Source organism: Balaenoptera physalus, assembly GCF_965194825.1.
Source record: "Balaenoptera physalus genome assembly, chromosome: 15".
Classification (NCBI taxonomy): Eukaryota; Metazoa; Chordata; class Mammalia; order Artiodactyla; family Balaenopteridae; genus Balaenoptera; species Balaenoptera physalus.
In genome coordinates this window covers 58,841,909-58,859,782 of record NC_138894.1, presented here as the reverse complement: position 1 = coordinate 58,859,782, position 17,874 = coordinate 58,841,909, and the positions used below count along the sequence as shown (strand labels likewise).

The 17,874-nt window shown below is 49.9% G+C and overlaps 1 protein-coding gene across 5 annotated transcripts in view; it reads right to left on the bottom strand.

Annotated features, from left to right (window-relative positions):
* LOC309644250 (uncharacterized protein) overlaps positions 1-17,874 on the bottom strand; it is a 70,733-nt gene that overhangs the window by 37,638 nt on the left and 15,221 nt on the right. For 2 of the 5 annotated variants that reach the window (XR_014254306.1, XR_014254307.1), the window contains exons 2-3: positions 7,843-7,973; positions 1,381-1,616 (exon numbers count right to left, since the gene is read on the bottom strand). The gene's annotated coding sequence lies outside the window, so the exon portion shown is untranslated. Of the gene's footprint in view, positions 1-1,380; positions 1,617-7,842; positions 7,974-9,666; positions 12,654-14,330; positions 14,748-16,360; positions 17,397-17,874 lie in introns of those variants that run through there. The other 3 variants (XR_014254309.1, XR_014254308.1, XR_014254305.1) reach the window with 3 other exon arrangements.

The following is a 17,874-nucleotide window of genomic DNA, read 5'->3' as shown; positions in this document are numbered from 1 at the left end:
GAAAACAGCTGAGGCTTTGAAATTACCGTGTCCCCTGCTTCAAGCCTTCTAGATTGCAGAGTCGGATACGAGAACACCCCATCACACAGGTCATAATCAGACATGAACAACCACGTTTGGACCAGTCGTGGTTGAAGGCAGAAGGTGCCCCGCAGCCTTCAGAAGCAGGTCCTTCTAAGAGTCAAGTTTTTCGACTAAGCATAGAATTAGAATGGCCTGCAAGCCTGTAGCACATGGCTTCATCAGCCAGCAGGACCAAATTACCCCTGTGTTTATTTTTTTTTAAAAAAGGCATTGACCTATGAATAAACAGCACTTGACATTGAAAATTGCCACTTAAATACCCAGCTCCTCTGCCAGATTACAGCAGCCTTAGGAGCTCTTCCAAATTGTCACCTAGCATGAATATGACAGCAAACAATGCTTTAAAAGTAAGTAATCTGCTCTATAATTATTTTAGCTGCTGCAACGGCCAACCAGCAGGATCACTTATGAGAAAGGATGCAGTCGTCCCTTATTAAAAATGCATGAATATACAGTCTCTTGATTGTGGAAATAATCAGCAGACTATCTAATGCAACAAGACTTAGCCACAGAAGAATTAATTAGGGTGAAATTGATTAAGGAGAAGAGGGTAAAAATCTATCTGTGATGATTCAGGCTCCGATTAAACTCAAGCATTAATTCTCACATTCTTTTCAAATTAAGAGCCTCATCTAAATACTCTGCATTAATATTCCAACATACTCCGCTCTCCCTTAACCAAAGAGAAACACAGACGTTTCTAATGAAAGCTGAAGATCCTGCTCTTGTTACCCATCAAGCCACTGTCATCAAGATTTCAGGGGCTTGGAGCTTTTATTATTTAAATAAAAGACAGCTGGGGACGGGTAGTGAACTCCCCAAATTCATTGTGGTCTGGAGCGCTTAGGACTTTCGTTGGGAGATTTTCTAAAAAGCTAAAGGAAGCATACAACACAACTAATTATATGATAGCTGCCAGAATTCTCTTTGTCTTGCAGTAACCTGCTTTGGTACAGATAAGGGGGCCTTGAAGGGGTCATATATTCCATCCCTCTCCCTGAGACGGAGCTGTGTCAAACCAGAGATCCATCCGTAATTATCTGCCATCTCCTGAGAGGCCGCCGGGCACCGGGGTTCCACAACTCCCTTGGTAACGCGATCAGGCAGCTAATACATTCCCAGATCCTGCTCGCCCTCCCCCACTTCCCCCAGCAGCCGTTTGAAGGATGTGAGGTGAAGCTTCCCGCATCATTGATTTTTCTCTTTTCACCTTTCTTCCATTAGGAGCCCGCTCCGTGCTTCCGCTCTCCCTGTCCAAACCTCCAAACAGTGCTTCGGTTTCACAGGGTCACTGACCTTTCCGTGCTCCTCCAACGACTGCTATCTTTGCAGCTCTGCTTCCACCTGCCGCCTTGCCTTTGGTCCCATGGGCGTTATGGTTGAGTACATCCTTTGTCCGAGGCGGAACTCGAGGCTGAGAAGCATCCCAGACGGCTCGGAGCAGTCCCTCTGCCTGGGATGCATGCCCTCAGCACCATCCGGGGGACCCGCTGGCCCAGGTGCTCCGAGGTGGAGGGCTCCGGGTTGCCAGCCTTATCGGAGACATGTGGGGAGACAAGTAACGCAATTTCAAGCCCTTTGTTTGGCCTGAATAAGATCTGGTTTTCCTCTTTCGCAGCCCTGGGAGATAGTCATGGTTCCCACTTCACTCAGGAGACGGAGCTGCTTACAGAGGCCTTCAAGCAGAGTCTTCCCCCACCGTGGGGAATCCAGCCAGGTCCCCCTGGGGAGTTTACCAAGCATCACCCAGGGGAGAGGGCGGCCCAGACAGGGAGCAGCCTAAGGGGATCTGGGAACAGCGTGAATATGGGAGGTTTCCCCTTCCTGGGCCTAAAAGGGAGATCCCACTTACATTTACGATAAAATATCCACAGTGACCCTCGCCCCACACAGCCCTACTTGCTGGTCTCAACTGCTTCTAGCATAGCTGGGCAGATGTCAGTGGAGGAATCCCGGGTAGGTCACCAAGGAGCTACAGGACTACTATTACTGAGAGCCTCAGGGAGAAGTCCAGTTACTCAGGGCTGCAGCCATACTATTCTGCAACCTGGCTCCACTGCCCACACCTCCAGGTCCAGGTTCACCACAGGTGACTTTGAACAAAAAAGGAGGAAAATGGCAAGGTGGCCAGGCCCTGCCTCCTCTCAGAAAGCTCCTTCACGTCTATGTAAATTCCTGGATGCAAATTGTTACGGGGGGCGGGAGGGGCAGAGACCCCCCAAAGCAGCCCAGCCCCAAATGCAAATAGTTATGGGGGAGGGGAGGGATGGTCACCCTAACAACATCCATCCACAGAGCCTGGAATCCCAGACTCAACGGAAGTGGCCATGCCCTGCATGAAAACTGCTACAGCCGGAGCCCAGCTTCTCCCTCCTCTTTCTCCCCTACAGCCTCTCTTTCACACCGTTCTTCTCCCAAATTTCCTTCAATTCGATTATTAGCAACCTGGTTCTGAGGACCTACCTGGGACTTGAACCTTGTCCTAGGAACTGAGGAGGATGCAAGAGATAAAGATGGGATCCCTGCCCTCGAGAATCTCACAGGTTGGCAGGAGAATGACGTTAACTCAACCAAAGCAAGTGAAAACCATAGTAGATAGTGTATCATAAAGTATTAAATCAGGTGCCACCAATTTCACATTGAATGAAATCAGAGAAAGGGAGCAACCCTTGGGATGTGGGCCAGGGTGATCAGGAAGGCTCCTGGGAATAGGCGGGACTTGAAGCTCAACTGGCATCACATGGATTGAGGGGAGAGAGGAAGGATTCCAGGGAAGTGTGGGTCTGCGCAAAGGCCCAGGCTGGAGGGCAGGTTAGGGAACCCTTCGGCCTGGCTGGAGGGGAAGGTAATGCTGGGGAGTAAGAGCAGCCAAGCTTTGCAGGCCTTGAATGCCAGCTTTAGAGGTTTGGGTTTTAGCCTAGACTGTCAGATCTCAAACTTTGGTGCGCTGCAGTGTTGCCTGTGGTGCTGGTTAAAATAAGGTTCCCAGGCCCTGACCCTTTATGTATGGGGCATTTTAAACAAGCATCCTAGGTGACTCTGATAGTGGCCCACAGGCGAGGTGGCTGCAGGTCCTCTTCTCAGCATTTTGTCCCTCCTGTGGGTAAAGATGGGCTTTGTTAGCACCATGGAAACCATGGGGCTACAGAGGATTCCCAGCTTCTGTGAGGATGTTGATCCTTGTCTCCTAGGAACCCGGAGGCTGGGGCAGTGGGTTATTTTGACTACGCAGTAGCCAAAGGGAAAGCAGTCCCGATGAACAACAAAATAGAAGAGTTACACCTGTAGAACAGTGGAGAAGCTACCTTAGATCCTGGGACCCTGTGGGCCCCCTCTTAAGCTATCCCACTGAATAAAAAGTGGAGCCAACAAAGAAATGTTTGGTGGAGATATTTGTTATATGATAAAGGTGTTCAGCTCTAGGTTTCTTTCAATAGCTATCGCCCCTCCTCATTGTAACATGCATTGGGTCCCAGATCTGCCCTTTAATTCATGGATTTTATGGCAAGTTACTGGCCCTCCCTATTAAACCTATTTGCTCAACTTCTCAATTTTTACTGGGAAATTTTCAAACCTAGAGAAAACTTGAAAAGATAATGCAGGAAAACCTATAAATCTTTCATCTAGACTTACCAAGTGTTAACATTGTCATTTGGGTTTTTTTCTGTCTTTATACAAGTATATAAATATTTATGTAAATATACACATATTTATATACTATATATATATATATACACTTTCTTTTTGCAAAAGCATTTAAAATTCACAGATATCCTGACACTTCATCCCAAACATTTAAGAACCATTCCACCAATAATTCCTCCTATAAGCACAATATCCTTATCACACCTAAGAAATTTAACATTGATACAGTAATATTAGCTTATAGAATATATTTAAATTTATTTGATTCTCCCAAAATATCCTTTATGGCTTTTTTAAAAAAAATCCAGGATACAATCAAGATTCACACAGTATATTTAATTGTCATGTCTCTTTAGTTTCCTTTAATCTAGAACAGTCTCCCTGCCTTTGTTGTTGTTGTTTATGACATTGGCATCTTTAAAGAGTCTTAAAAAATGTCCCACAAACTGGATTTGTCTGATTTGATCCAGGCTAAATATTCCGAGGCAAGAATATACTACGAAGATGAGGCGGTGTCCTTCCCGTGGCATGCCATGGTGTCAGGAGTCACGCCATGTCTGTTTGTCCCATTGGTGATGATGAGAAGTTGGATCACTTAGCAAAGGTGTGCACTGGACATTTTGACACCTGGTTTCATCTAAGTAAGCACCGCGCAGATCTTATTGATCAGTTCAGCTGGATTATAAAGTGCTCGAGGTCAAGAACTGAGTCTTCTCCTTTGGAAAATAATACTTTACAGTTTACCAGACTCTTTCATATAGATTATCCTGTTTCCTCTTCAGACACACTGATGGAGAGATTGTTACTCCCATTTACAGGAGCCCAAAATTTCACAGTGCTTGGGAACCCTGACGTGGAATCCCAGACCTACCCTTTAGTGAATGGGTTTTATGGCAAGTTACTTAACCTCTCTTTTAATTCTCTGTTTGCTCAACTCTAAGATGGGGATAATAATATCTTCCTCCCAGAGTTGTTGTGGGGACTAAATGAGGGTACCAAAAAGAAAATGTTCGACATAGGTCTTAGCACATAAAGAATGCTCAAAAAAATGAAAGTGTTGTATGGATAGAGCTAAACACATCACACACACAAACTCAACATGCGTGTCTACACCAATACTCGGGGAGGTAAAGGTCTGCCTTGTGGTCACTCGGCTGAGCAAAGAGCAGAGCCCAGATTCAAGCCCCATCCCCCTGACTCCAAATCCAAATTGTATCCCCATTCTCCCCACGCCATCCTGCGGCAATGTGCTAGCCGGCACCGCCACCTAGGAACCATAGGATCAAAATCATACGAGTAGTGTGTGAAAACTAGACTTGATTTCAAACATCTTATTCACACCTAATTTCAAGATGCATGCAGCCAGGCACTATTGCTCCGATCATACAGGGTTGGCCAAGGGGCCCCTCACTGATGCCCCTTCTTCTGCCATGTATGGCCTTCAGCTCATCACTGTGCCACTTGGCAATCTCACAACATCCCCAAACTCACCACATTGAACAGCAGTCACCGTGCTCCCAGATGCAGCGCATTGTGGCTGGAGATCACTGTGTGTTTAACCAAAAAGTTTCCCCTGCCCTGCCCCTGCAGAGTAATTGGTCTAGAGTAGGGGCAAGTCTGGAGAATTGTTCTTGGTTAAAGTGGGGAGGCTTTAGGGTTCCAAGCCAGGCAGAGGTCCCTGAAAGTCCCCTATTGTTTTCACTGGAAATTCCCATTCCTTCTTTCTACCCCAGCCCCAATCCCAGTCTACAGAGGGGAAAGCCACAGCAGCAGCAAACCATCGTTTTGAGCCAAAGGTCTTCATCCCATATGAATTAGGATGCGTCCAGTTAAGAACTAATCCCACCTGGCTGGGATGGTGAAGTGTGTGTTTGCTGTTCAGATGTGTGTTTGGGGTCCAGGGGAGGGATAGATCACTTCTAATGAAGATTTCATGGAGATGGTGGGCCTTGGGGAAGAGTGGGTTGGAGCTGGCTAGGAAGGAGGTGGAGGAGGAAGGGTAGTCCTTATTTGTGGGGGGTGACGCTTGGGGCACAGAGCATCAGTAAAGGCACAGAGGTAGGATAACAAAGGGCCTGGTCTGGGGATTGAGGGCAGGTGTGTGCAGGGGAAGAGCGGGAGACAGGCACTGAGCAGGCGCGAGCCCCTCCCTTTCAGGCGCAGAGCAGACCGTGGCTGTGGAGCGGCTGAATATTTCATTGATGGAAAATTGGATGTGGCTGTAGTGCCTGGGATGCAGATTCTGATTTCATGGCCAGTGTACCCAGATGGCTGATTAGGCCATCTCCTAATGGAGGGGGGAGACACCGCCCCCCTCCTCCCCCAAATTTCCCAGCCCAGGAGGGCACAGATACTGACCTTCCTTCCCATTACCTCCAGACCCACCTTGGTTCCAATTACTCAACAGACATTATTTAGCACCTACTGTGTGCCAAGCATCATGTTAAGCACAAAGGAGACACAGATGCCTCTGCCCTGGCTGGCAGCTTGGGGACACAGACCCTCTAACAGGTCTCTAACTGTGGGAAGAACAAAGCACTGTGGAGTCCTGGGGGTGATTCAATTCCCTGGGCCTGAGACTTCACAGAGGACTGGCCCCCTGTGCTGATAGGTTCCCTAGACAGAGAGGAAGGGAAAGAATGCTAACCAGCATTTAGCGAGGACTTCATTTTGGCAAAGCACCGTGCTAGGAGTTTGTTCTATACTACAGCCTTCAATCCTCACAGTCATTGTAAAAATAGATATGATAATTCCTAATTGTGTACACAAAAGGCATTTCTGGCGGGAACATGCACAGGAACACACGCGAAAGAACTTGGGAATATGGGGACCATTTAGCAATTTGGAGAGGCTGAAGCGTTGGAGGCTTAAGGGGAGGCTAGCAAGAAATGAGCCTAGGAAGTCAGACTGGGGCTTTTCACGTCAGGATAACAAATCTGGACTTTATCCACTTGGCCGTGGAAAGTCTCTGAAGAGTAATGAAGAGGACAGTGCCAAATGTCCCACTAACTCTTTCTGCACTGATGGCCTCCCTGGTCCTGGTCTCCTCTCCAAATCCTAACCACTGCTCCTCATATCAACAGATACTGACTGTACACCTCGACTGTGGGCCAGGCGCTGTGCTGGGTGCTGGGCATGTGGCAGTGAACAAGACAAGGCCTAACGGAAGAGAGGGTAGTAAAGGGAGAGAGACAATACCTAGTAAACAAATACACAAATAAATAAAAGATCATGATAGGTGCTATGACAAAAATAAAACACATAAAGGGGACAGAGAGAGTTGGGGGCGGGGAGGGGAGGCTGCTTCTAGTAGTTTTCTCTCCTGTCCATGGAGCTCCGGTTGTTATGGGGAACAGGGGTCTTAGAACTGGAAACTGGGTGGGGGGGGGTCAATTTCCCCCATTGCAAATTCTCTTCTGAAAGGAAGTTAAGTTCTTAGAGAACCATGGTCCATGCTTCCAACATTCCTGGGCCACTGATGCTGCCTCTCCCCAAGACCCAGGCAAAGAGCACCTAACTTTATAAACCAGCGAGAGGCATGGGCTGGGGCAGCCAGAGGGAGCAGTCCCTGAATCCCCGAGCTGGAAAGGAGGACCGCAGAGACCACGTAGAACAGATGGTAGATGTTTGGAACCCACTTCCAGAGATGGGTTTCTTTCCCTTCACCCATGAGCCGCTACAGAATTTCATCTCTTCTTGGCAGCCAACAGGGTTCTTCTTTCTCTGAACTGACCCCTCTGCTTCAGGGCCCAGTCTTGGCCATTCCTCACAGGCAGGGAGAAGACAGACTTAAACGCAGGCCAGTGGTCCTCAGAGAAACCAGGTCAGCCTGAGTCATCTCTTCACAAGCTCACAAAATCCTGAGCCCTTTCAACATCTCTGATTACCCGCCCTTGGTGGCCAGATCGATGTTTGTCCTGAGCGTGAGGGAGGAGTACATGGGATACTGGCGGGGGGGTGGGAGGGGGAGCTTGTCATGCCCCAGTTTCTGGAACATGGAGCTGCAAAAGCCGGGAGGGCTATGGTGTGGACCTAGAAAGCCCAAAGAGGGGCCCTCAAAAATGAGTCGAGTGTCAGAACTGGAACAGACATGATGGGACGGGGACTACATACCTGAAGGGGATGGCAAGCGGGTCAGACTGGTGGGGCTGGATCCCAAGCAGGGCCATCCTGGAAGGAGATTGGGAAACCAGCAGATGCTAGGCTAGGCTTGGAACAAGAGCCTAGCTCATGACTGCATCAACCTGGAGGGAGGAGGGAACAAGAGGGGAGGGTGAGGATGGGCCCTGGATAGCCTGCGGCCCCGAGGCTGTGTCGGGGTCTGGGCTAAAGTTAAGACATGCTCCTAAATACAGAGAAGGAGGCAATCCATGTTGGCCATCAGTGTCTTCCATCCCTCAAAATAATCCCGCTGGATCTGGTCTTATCACAGCACTTTTGCCCTCCTGCTTCCCTCAGGAAGTCATGGAAACAATCTGGGGCCCTGGAAAATAATTTGGTAGCTCCCTCACATGCTTAGAGGACCTCTTTCCACCTTTCCACTCTCCCTGGGGGATTTCCTAAAGCCCAGCCTTCTGAGAGCTGACAAGAAAGGAGAGCGTTTTCTTGATTTCACAGAGCAGAGCATTACGCCTACCTACCAAAGCTCAAGATGATGCAGAATTTGAGGCCGTGTGTGTGAAAGAGTGCAAATCCATCCTCACAATTTTTCTGAGATTCCATCTCAAGCATCCTTAGGCTGAATAATGAGGAATTCAGCACTCTTCCCTACCCCCTTCTCTCTCTCTCTCTACACACACACACACACACACACACACACACACACACACACACGCCCTCCCCCGCACCCATCTCAGAATCTTCTCTTTTTTCTGCCGCAGTCTCTGCTTCCTTCTCCTCCTTCCCACCTCCCATCTCAGCAGGAACACACCAGGACCAGCAGCCTCCCAACCACAGGAACAGGTTTCTCAGAAGGAGTAGTTAATGCAGACCTGACCACAAAGTCAGTGCTGCCCTAAGCCCACGTCTCAGTCTCACCACGTTTAATGTAACCCAAGGAATGATGCAATTGCATCTTTCAGCTTTTACCCAAACAGGGCCTAGGGTTGCCCCGGGGAGCTGGCTCTGCTGCTGTTTTAGGAGCCGACCTCACTTCTTATGGGAGGAGCTGCTTGGTCCCTTCCCAGGGATCAGCTGCTCCCATGGGCTTGGGAAGGGCACTTATAAAATGGGGATTCATAAACAGGCTGCAGAGGGTCCCCAAACTGAATGCACATGTGTACGTATGTGCATTTTTCCTGGGGATAAAGATCTGTTAGTTCTGTCTGATTCTCAAAGGAATCAGAGACCCTCTGAATGCTTTTACTAGTCTGGGGCAATAGGTAAAACAAAGAATTGAAATTTGCCTCCTCTCATTTCGCTCCCCAATGCGTGTGAGTTTTATGCAATTCCTCATCTAAAAGGGAAGCCTGAGCCCATGGAAGTCGGGGGCTGAACATCCTGAATATACAGTTCTTTGGATAGTCACCAAAAGAAGATCTGAGCAGGAGACATGAGCAGGTCACCTTCAGGGAGGAGACTCTTGAGCTGTCTGGAGTGAGGGGACCAGGAATGAGGAGGATTGGCGGCCTTGAACCCCACAAGGAGAGGCCAGAGAAACTTTCTGGGATGCAGTCCAGGCTCTGCCTCAAAAATGCAGCTCCAAAAGAGATGCTGTGCAGATTCCAAGCTGCCAAATCCCGGAGGCCCTATTGGACAACCCAACCTCCATCGACCCAGATGGTACTGGGCATCCTGGGCCCTACCCCCCAAGATCAGGAGCCCAAAGTGCAGGGCCACTGCAGAGTCAGACCTGAGAAGCTGAACACCAAGCCCCAGGTTCCCTGACCTCCCACGGGAGGGGTAAGAGAGAATGGGGGCCTCCACCCATCCACTCACCAGCCTCTGAATCTCTTTAGTCCTTGGCATTGGTAATTAACAGCCGGGAAGTTATGCATCAACCTCAGCAAGCTAATGTGGCGGGAGCTCCCTCCTGACAGCAGAGCTAATAAGAAATTTGCTAATGCAACTGATCACTTTAAAAAGCCATATGTCAGCGGGGATGAGTGCTTCTTTGCAGCAGCTAGTCTAATTGTCAGAACAGAGCAGCGAGCTGCTCTCCAAAGGGGGTGAGGATGATGTCTTCACTGAATCAATGGTGCAATGCAGCAGGCAGGGACTGGGAGGAGGGGGTGTGGTGCTGAGCACGAGGCCCCCAGCTCTTGCGGCTCCCAGAAAGCCAGTCTCTGCAGGCCTGTTCTAAGGACCTATTAAGAGCCCTGAGCTGCAGCCCCTGCTGGAAGCTGCACTTGCAGTTTCTCAGTTTATGCCGCAGTATTAAAATAAGAAACAGCTCTGTCTGCAGTGACAGCTGATCTCAGCCTCAGCCAGTGACTGTCAACACTCCAGACCCCACTCAGGCTTCTGCTGGGGGCAGGGCTGATACCTCCGGCTAATTTGCTTTTTCTCTCCCAGACCCTGCAATGACTCCATCCACCAGTCCTGAGTCAGATGCAGGCAAAGATTGAAAATCCAGCTCAGGGGACTTCCCTGGTGGCGCAGTGGTTGAAAATCCGCCTGCCAATGCAGGGGACACAGGTTCGAGCCCTGGTCTGGGAAGATCCCACATGCCACAGAGCAACTAAGCCCGTGCACCACAACTACTGAGCCCGCGTGCCGCAACTACCAAAGCCCGCACACCTAGAGCCCATGCCCCGCAACAAGAGAAGCCACCACAATGAGAAGCCCGCGCACCGCAACGAAGAGTAGCCCCCTATCGCCGCAGCTAGAGAAAGCCCGTGTGCAGCAGCAAAGACCCAACGCAGGCAAAAATAAAAATAAATAAATAAATAAATTTATTAAAAAAAAAAGAAATCCACCACAGGCCCACCAAAGTCTGCTCCCAGTTGAGACAAAAGGCAACTTGCTCTGAATGCCTGGTGTTAGACAAAAACAAAGAATGTTTTCCAGAAGGGGGAGAAACCTCTGCCGTGGGATTTTGCTTCCAACACCCACTCCAAACCATTTGCCCTCAAGCAAATCCATAGAGAAGCAAGAGAATCAAGTGACCTCTGTGGGAATGGAGCTCAGGGCTACCAGGAACGCTGTTGGAGGGATTAAGGATGTCCCCGTGTCTGGATCCCCACTGCTTTCTGGAATAGTCCTCACTCTCAGTTATCCGTGGGAATGAGGGGAGGGTGGGGAGAGGGATGAGGGAGGACAGGCCACCAACATGCAGAGAAACATCACACCCAGTCTCGATCAGTTCAGCTTTCCTCTGAACCACATGTTGATCCTGATTGTTCCCCATCCTTTACATTAATGCTTTGAATTTTGGGTGGAGACAAAGAAGACAAAGCACAAGGACCCAGGTCATAACCAGTGTGTGTACCACACCCAATAACCCAGAGGAGCCTAGTTCCGTGTGTCGGCAGTGCCTGACGCAGCAGGCTGCCTTCCTACTCAAGACCTTCCTGGGCCTGATGACTCCCCTAGCCTCTGGGGTGAGGGCGAGGCCAGGTACCAGGAACTGGTGCAAATTTCTTTATGAGTCTCATCTGTAGGAGAGGAGGTTTTGCAACAAGGCCTCCCAATGAGTTGAAGCCACCTGTGTGTCTGTGAGCAAACTGAAGGCAGTGGGCAGTGGGCAACTCCTCTGGCTTCCCGGAATGCCCTGTCCAGCACTGGGGCAGAGCAGCCAGAGCGGCTTGGGGTCTGAGCAGCACAGCCTCCAAGCCCTGGTCCAGGGGCTCAGCGGCCAAGGATACAGGAACAAAGAGGACCATCCTCTGGACCTGCTTGAGCTGAGGGTCCCAGGGGCCCCTTTATGTGTCCTTGAAAAGGTACTTTAATATCTAAAGTCCTATCCTCTTATTAAAACAAATTTTTTAAAATTTCTCCTGGTTCTCCTCCCAACTTTATTTTTCCCAAATCAATTTTAATACTATTTTGGCCAAATTTAAAACATTGATTAGAAGGACACTGAATTAGATTTATTTAGGGAAAATTTTCACTTTTACAAAATTGAGTCTTTCTATTCAAGAGTATGAGCACGTTTTGCCATTTGAATAAAGCCTTGCTATCCAAGGACTTTTACAAACTCCACATTGGCTCTGTATTACCTCCCTTGAAGGCTCATTGCCAAAGGTCCTATAGACTGTTTCTCACCAAGGCGGTAATGTGTTACTTCATCCTTGGCACTGAGGTGAATTACACTCTAAAGAGGGCTTCCTGGGTGCCTTAACTTAAACCAAAGGCAATGGGACAAATGGCCACCTCAAGGTGTCTTGGCTCTGTGACCTCTAACAGAGACCCTCTCATTTTGGATCCACTCCACACACAATCTCTACTCCAAGGCCGACAAAACTAAAACACCCCTCACTTTCACCTGGTCAATGGTGAGCACCTCTGGGTCCCAGGAAGGAGACCTAAGGGGAAAAAAGCCCCTTCTTTTAAACCCAGGGTTGGTGGTTAACTTGTGAACAGGTGTTAGTACAGACTCGCCCCCCACTCACACTTTTTTCCAGTAACCCCTCTGTAGGGCCAGCTTCACGAGGGCGACCTTGTTGTTGCCCAGGGGCTGGTGCTTAGATGGACCCTGCGCTTGGCTTAAGGCTATCCTGTCACAATCTTGGAATTCTTAATCATTTTGAATAAGGGACCCCACATTTCCATGTTGCACTGGCCCCAGAAGTTACATAACTTGTCCTGCTCCTCTGCAACACTTGCAGGCTCAGAGACGGTCAGGACCAGCGCAGGTCACACTTGGAGGTAGCTGGCGTTCGAGCACAGGCCAGTCCAGGTGCTAAGCTGGGCCCCCGGGGCAGGCTCTGTGTCCAGCCGCAGGCAAGTCCTCACTCCTGCCTGCAAATAGGCCTGGCTGATGGATTTTTTTTTTTTTTTAATTTTTATATATTTTTATTTATGGCTGTGTTGGGTCTTCGTTTCCGTGCGAGGGCTTTCTCTAGTTGTGGCAAGTGGGGGCCACTCTTCATTGCGGTGCGCGGGCCTCTCACTATCGCGGCCTCTCTCGTTGCGGAGCACAGGCTCCAGACGCGCAGGCTCAGTAATTGTGGCTCACGGGCCCAGTTGCTCTGCGGCATGTGGGATCTTCCCAGACCGGGGCTCGAACCCGTGTCCCCTGCATTGGCAGGCAGACTCTCAACCACTGCGCCACCAGGGAAGCCCTGGCTGATGGATTTTTAAGGGACACGCCACAGGGGACTCGATGCTTCCTTCCTGGGCTCCTCCTCCCTGCCCGCCTCCCAGGGTCCGGGCTCTAACAGCCCACTTAGATAATCCTCAGCGAAACCTGCTGGCTGTCATCTGGACTGCTTCAGGCATGGGCCTGCTCAGTATTTCCAGAGTTTAGACCCCAGGAGCGAGTGATCAGTCTGCGTTCTCTCTCCAGACTTCTGCCTCTCTCAAGACCTCCTGGGAGTCTGGGTCAGCAGGAGAGAGCACTTCCAGACCATTAGCAGGAGCACATCCGGTCTCCTGGGCCAGAGGAAGCCACCGCAGTGGGAAAGAGAAGGGCCAGAGCTCCTGGGACCTAATCCACGAGGGTTACTCAGCCACCAATCAGTGCAGTTGGGGAGGAGGATGAGGTGGGGCTCCAGCCTGGAAAGCTCGGGGTCACATGTGCCTGGGAACCCTAGGATCTCCCCTCCTTCAGATCCCTCAGCCAGGAGGATGAAGCCAGCTTGGGCAATAAAGGAGTCAGGGTACCACCAGCAGGGAAGAGGCTCAGGGAACTCCCCATGGACATTCACTTTTGAAGGAAGCCTTTCTTCCTGAGGCCCAACCACGAGGATTCTGGCAGCAAGAGAAGGATTCGTTTGTAACCTCCCAACTGGAGAGGTGGAAGGAAAATGTTTAACTGTTTATTTAACTCCATCTATCCATTTACACATTCATCCCTTCATTAATTTAGCACTTATGTGACTGCTTATTTAGGGATCAGTCGTGTCAAGTGCTATGAGGACAATTGACTCACACGGTGGAAAGAAGGCAAGAGTACTCTCTGGGGTCCCTTTTATAAGAGCACAAATTCCATTCATGAGGGCTCTACACTCATGACCTGCTTAATACCTCCCAAAGACCCCACCTCCTAATACCATCACATTGGGGGTCAGGATTTCAACATACGAATTTGGGGGAGACACAAACATTTCATAACAGATTATAAGCTCTGTGGGGTGGGGACCATGTCTGTCTTGCTCACTGCTGTATCCTCAGCCCTTGCCCAGAGTGTGGCACATAACTGGGGCTCAATAAATACTTCTGGAATGAATGGATGAGAGATTTGACTGCTATTTCGAAGCTCTATAAGAATTCAGAGAACATCTATGTGGGCTGGAAGAGCTGGTGTAGACTTCATAGACGAGACATAAACACAGAAAAAGTTAAATAACGACACAAGACAACAATACAATAAAGACGACAAGGCAGTATGTGATACGTGTCAGGCAAACAGTGCAAATACTGTGTGTTAAAGCAGGGAGAGTGTATCAGCTATGACGTTTTTGTCAGCAAGTAACAAAAAACCTCAACTCAAACTGTCCTCAACTGCAAGGGAATTTATTATCTTTCATAGCACAGGTTCAGAGGAAGGGCAGGCTCAGAGTGTTTGACACCACAGCTCAAGGAGTCCTTTCCCTCCTGCTCTGCCATCCTCGAGTGGGCTTCATCCTCATGTTGGGTGGCAGGATGTCCACAGCAATTCTAGACATGGAAACATCCTACTGAAGAAGCACAAATTGTCTCTTCCCACGTCTCTTTCCCAGAAGCTTTCCAGCAATTTCTCCCTTCATCTCACTGGCCAGAGCTGGGCCACATGCCCAATCCCAGGCTGACTACTGGTGAGGGGAGTAGGATTCTGTGACTAGCATAGACCAGCCACAATCCACTCTTGGAGCTGGGATGGGATCACTCTCCACTGAGTTTAAGTGGAGGAGTAAATATCCCATAGAAATTAGAATCTGTAAGACATGAATAAATGGGAAGATGAATGTTAGCTAAAAATCAACAGTGTCCACTGCAACCCACCCCTTTGTATATCTAACGTCTACTCACACCATTCAAAGAGGTCCCCCTGTGCCGAAATTGTCTAAAAAAGGCTTGATGGAGGAAATAAGATTAAGTTAGGTCTTTTAAAAAAAGGTAGGACTTGTACAGGTGGAGAATAGGCAACGAGAAATGCGAACCTGGAGGTGGGAATTAGCCAAGATTGCACCCAGAAAATGCCCCCACAAGAGACCAAGAGCTCAAGAGCTATTTAAACCCAGGCAATTCTGTGTAATGGAAAGAGCTGGACTTTGGTGGCAGAAAGGCTTAGGTTCACATTTTGGCTCTGCTACTTGAGTTTCTGAACGTCTTGGAATCTCCGTTTCCTCCCCAGTGAGGTAGGACTGGAGGGTCTGCCTCCCTGGAATGCGATCGGGATCACACCAGACTGTTCAGGACAGAACCTGGCACACAGAAAGTGCCCACCACATGTTTTTCTCCTACCTTCTCCTTCCTTGGAAAGGAGGGCTGTTCTAGAGAACACTTTGAGTTGCCAACACAAACTTCAGTCCTACTGTGAAACAGAGGCACCAGCCTGTGCTCTGATGCCAAGAATTGAAGCACGAGCTTTCACTTCTCACTTTAGTCTTAGATGAATGTTGGGCCTCTTCTCGCCTTTTTATTTCTAACCCTTGACCCCTTGTGGTATAAACTTTGACTGCAGAAATCCAGATGAGAAGCAGAGGACTTTATCTAGAGCCACGGAGGCAGAGATGGAAAGAAGGGTCCATCTAAATGCCTCGGTTAACGAAGGATCTAGCTAAGGGCCTGACTGCCCAAGGAGGTTAGAGTTGTGCTTCAGGACCATTGGGGCCATCACACACCCACGAGAGAATCAGAGAATGTTGTAGATGCTCTTATCAGAGAAATGTACATATGTAAAAAGATTATTGTACATATATTATTACATATTACTGCATGTAATTTCCACAGGTTCTGGGACACTCTAAAGTATCTCTTTAAACCCCAGAATGAGAAGTCCTGCATTAGTGAGTTTGTTTGGGACGGTCCAGGCCTGGTTTCTGCAAGCAAATGGGAGAAGAACTGGCTTTGCACCAGTATAACCCCGCATAGTGACCTGCAGCTTCAGGATGGGGACGCCGCTGCCGGCTCCTTTGTTCCTGACTCCACACTCACACTGGCCTGAGCACAGTCTGGGGGGTGGACTGTGCACCCGCCGGCCCTTAGGGAGGGTTTGGGTGTTGCTGACGCTCTTGCTGACTTAAGAGAAACCAGCTCAATGTGTTTTGGACGACGGGTTCTTTGTCCTGAGAGTGACGATTACCTCCCTAAGAGCTCTTAAGAATACAGGGACAAAGAGGCAACGCCGAAAAGACAAAGACGCAGATAGAAAGATCAAAAATGGCACGGAGATTTCAGAACAAAAGCAAAAAACCATCGGGAGAGCTGCCTCGGAACTTCAGTCATTGTGGCGGCGGGGGAGGGGTAGCTAATCAGAGCCGGGGTCCGGGAAGGGGCAGGTGCGGGGTTTAGGGCTGCGGATCTGGACACCGTGAGCAGCACTTACGTAAGACTGAGAAAACATCGGTTGTCCGGATCAGAGAATGGGGGAGGGGTGCCTTCCGGAGTTTAAGAGGAGGCTGAAGCCGTCCCCGGCCTCCCACCATTGGCGCCGCCGCTGCGGCTCCAGCTCTGCAGCCCCGCGGTCTACAGAGGCCCAAGGACGCCGGTCGCCCTGGCCGAGGGTTAGCTGCTGCGAAGATGGCAGCCGGGCTCCTTAATGGAGCTCCCCAGGAGCCCAACTCGATCGGCTGCCTGCATTATTAATGCATTATGTCATCCTTCCTTGCACTCGCTCTCAGCTGCGGAAATTTTATAGAGCAGTATTATTAATTGAAGCAATTAGTGCGGGGGATATCAGCTCAGCTACGTCAGAGGGCTGGGGACGTGCAAGGCCAGGATCTCTCCCTCCCTCTCTTTATGCCCCGCTCTCCCTCTCTCCCACCTCCTCCCTGTGCCTCCCCAGCCCCTCCTCCCTTGTTTCTACCCGCCCGGGCTTTCTTCTCTCCTGCTCTTCCAGTTCTCTCTCAATATCCCTCTGGGGAGACTCAGGGTACCCACCACCCTTCCCAGGCTGCAATCATTCCATCTCCAACCAGCACAGGCAGGCAGACAGAATGACAGCATCACCGTGGCTGACTCCTGGCCTAGTTGAATTAGGATGGAAGACCATCCCTCACGGTTCTTATCTTGGCTCAGAGCCCCCAGTGGGGGTGGCGGGTGGCAGGTAGAAAAAGGAGGGGCTCACTGCCTGTCAGACCCATTCATTCATCATTCATTCATTCATTTTTCCTCTGTGGGTACCCAGCCTCATAGTAGGTGCTGTGGGAAATAAAGAGGAGATAACAGAGCTTAGGCCCCGGAACTGAGGTTGTAACCAGAGAGACCAGACTGGCCGCTGAAACAGAGCAAAATAGGGTGCAGCACAGGGTCTCAAGGGAGTGATCCCCGAGGGGTTGATTACCCAGCCCTGTGAAACACCCCCTGTGGCCCAGGAAGTGAGAAGTAAGGTCTAGGGAAGCAAAGGAGCCCCGAGAGGTGAGGAAAGCGAGCTACCGGCAAGCTGCAGGAGGGTGGGAACAGGAGCAACTGCAGCGGAAGAAAGGAAGGAAGGAAGGAAGGTGCAGGCTGAGCAGGTTCAGGACAGAGCCTGGGAGGGACTCCAAGCTGCGCTCCCCGCCACCCCCGCCCCATGAGACAGAAGCTCTCACCAGCGGAGGCTGAGACCTAGAAGCAACTGGAAAACCTGGCCAGGGGCCAGGACACCAGGATACCAGGGCCCACACCCCAGATCCTTTCATCAGGAATCAGAGACACCTGAGAGACCACAGGCTCAGGTTCCCTGTAAAATAAACAGATACCAGGATGGAAACATCCAGGATGAACATTCACCCTTTGCCCCTCCCCACTCTCCCTGCTCCCCTCCAGGCTCATGGGAACAGGTGTACCTTGTGTTACAGAGAGAGACCTCCTTGGAAATCTGGGGGCAAGTGGTCTGCTTGGATATATTAAGTTTTAGTG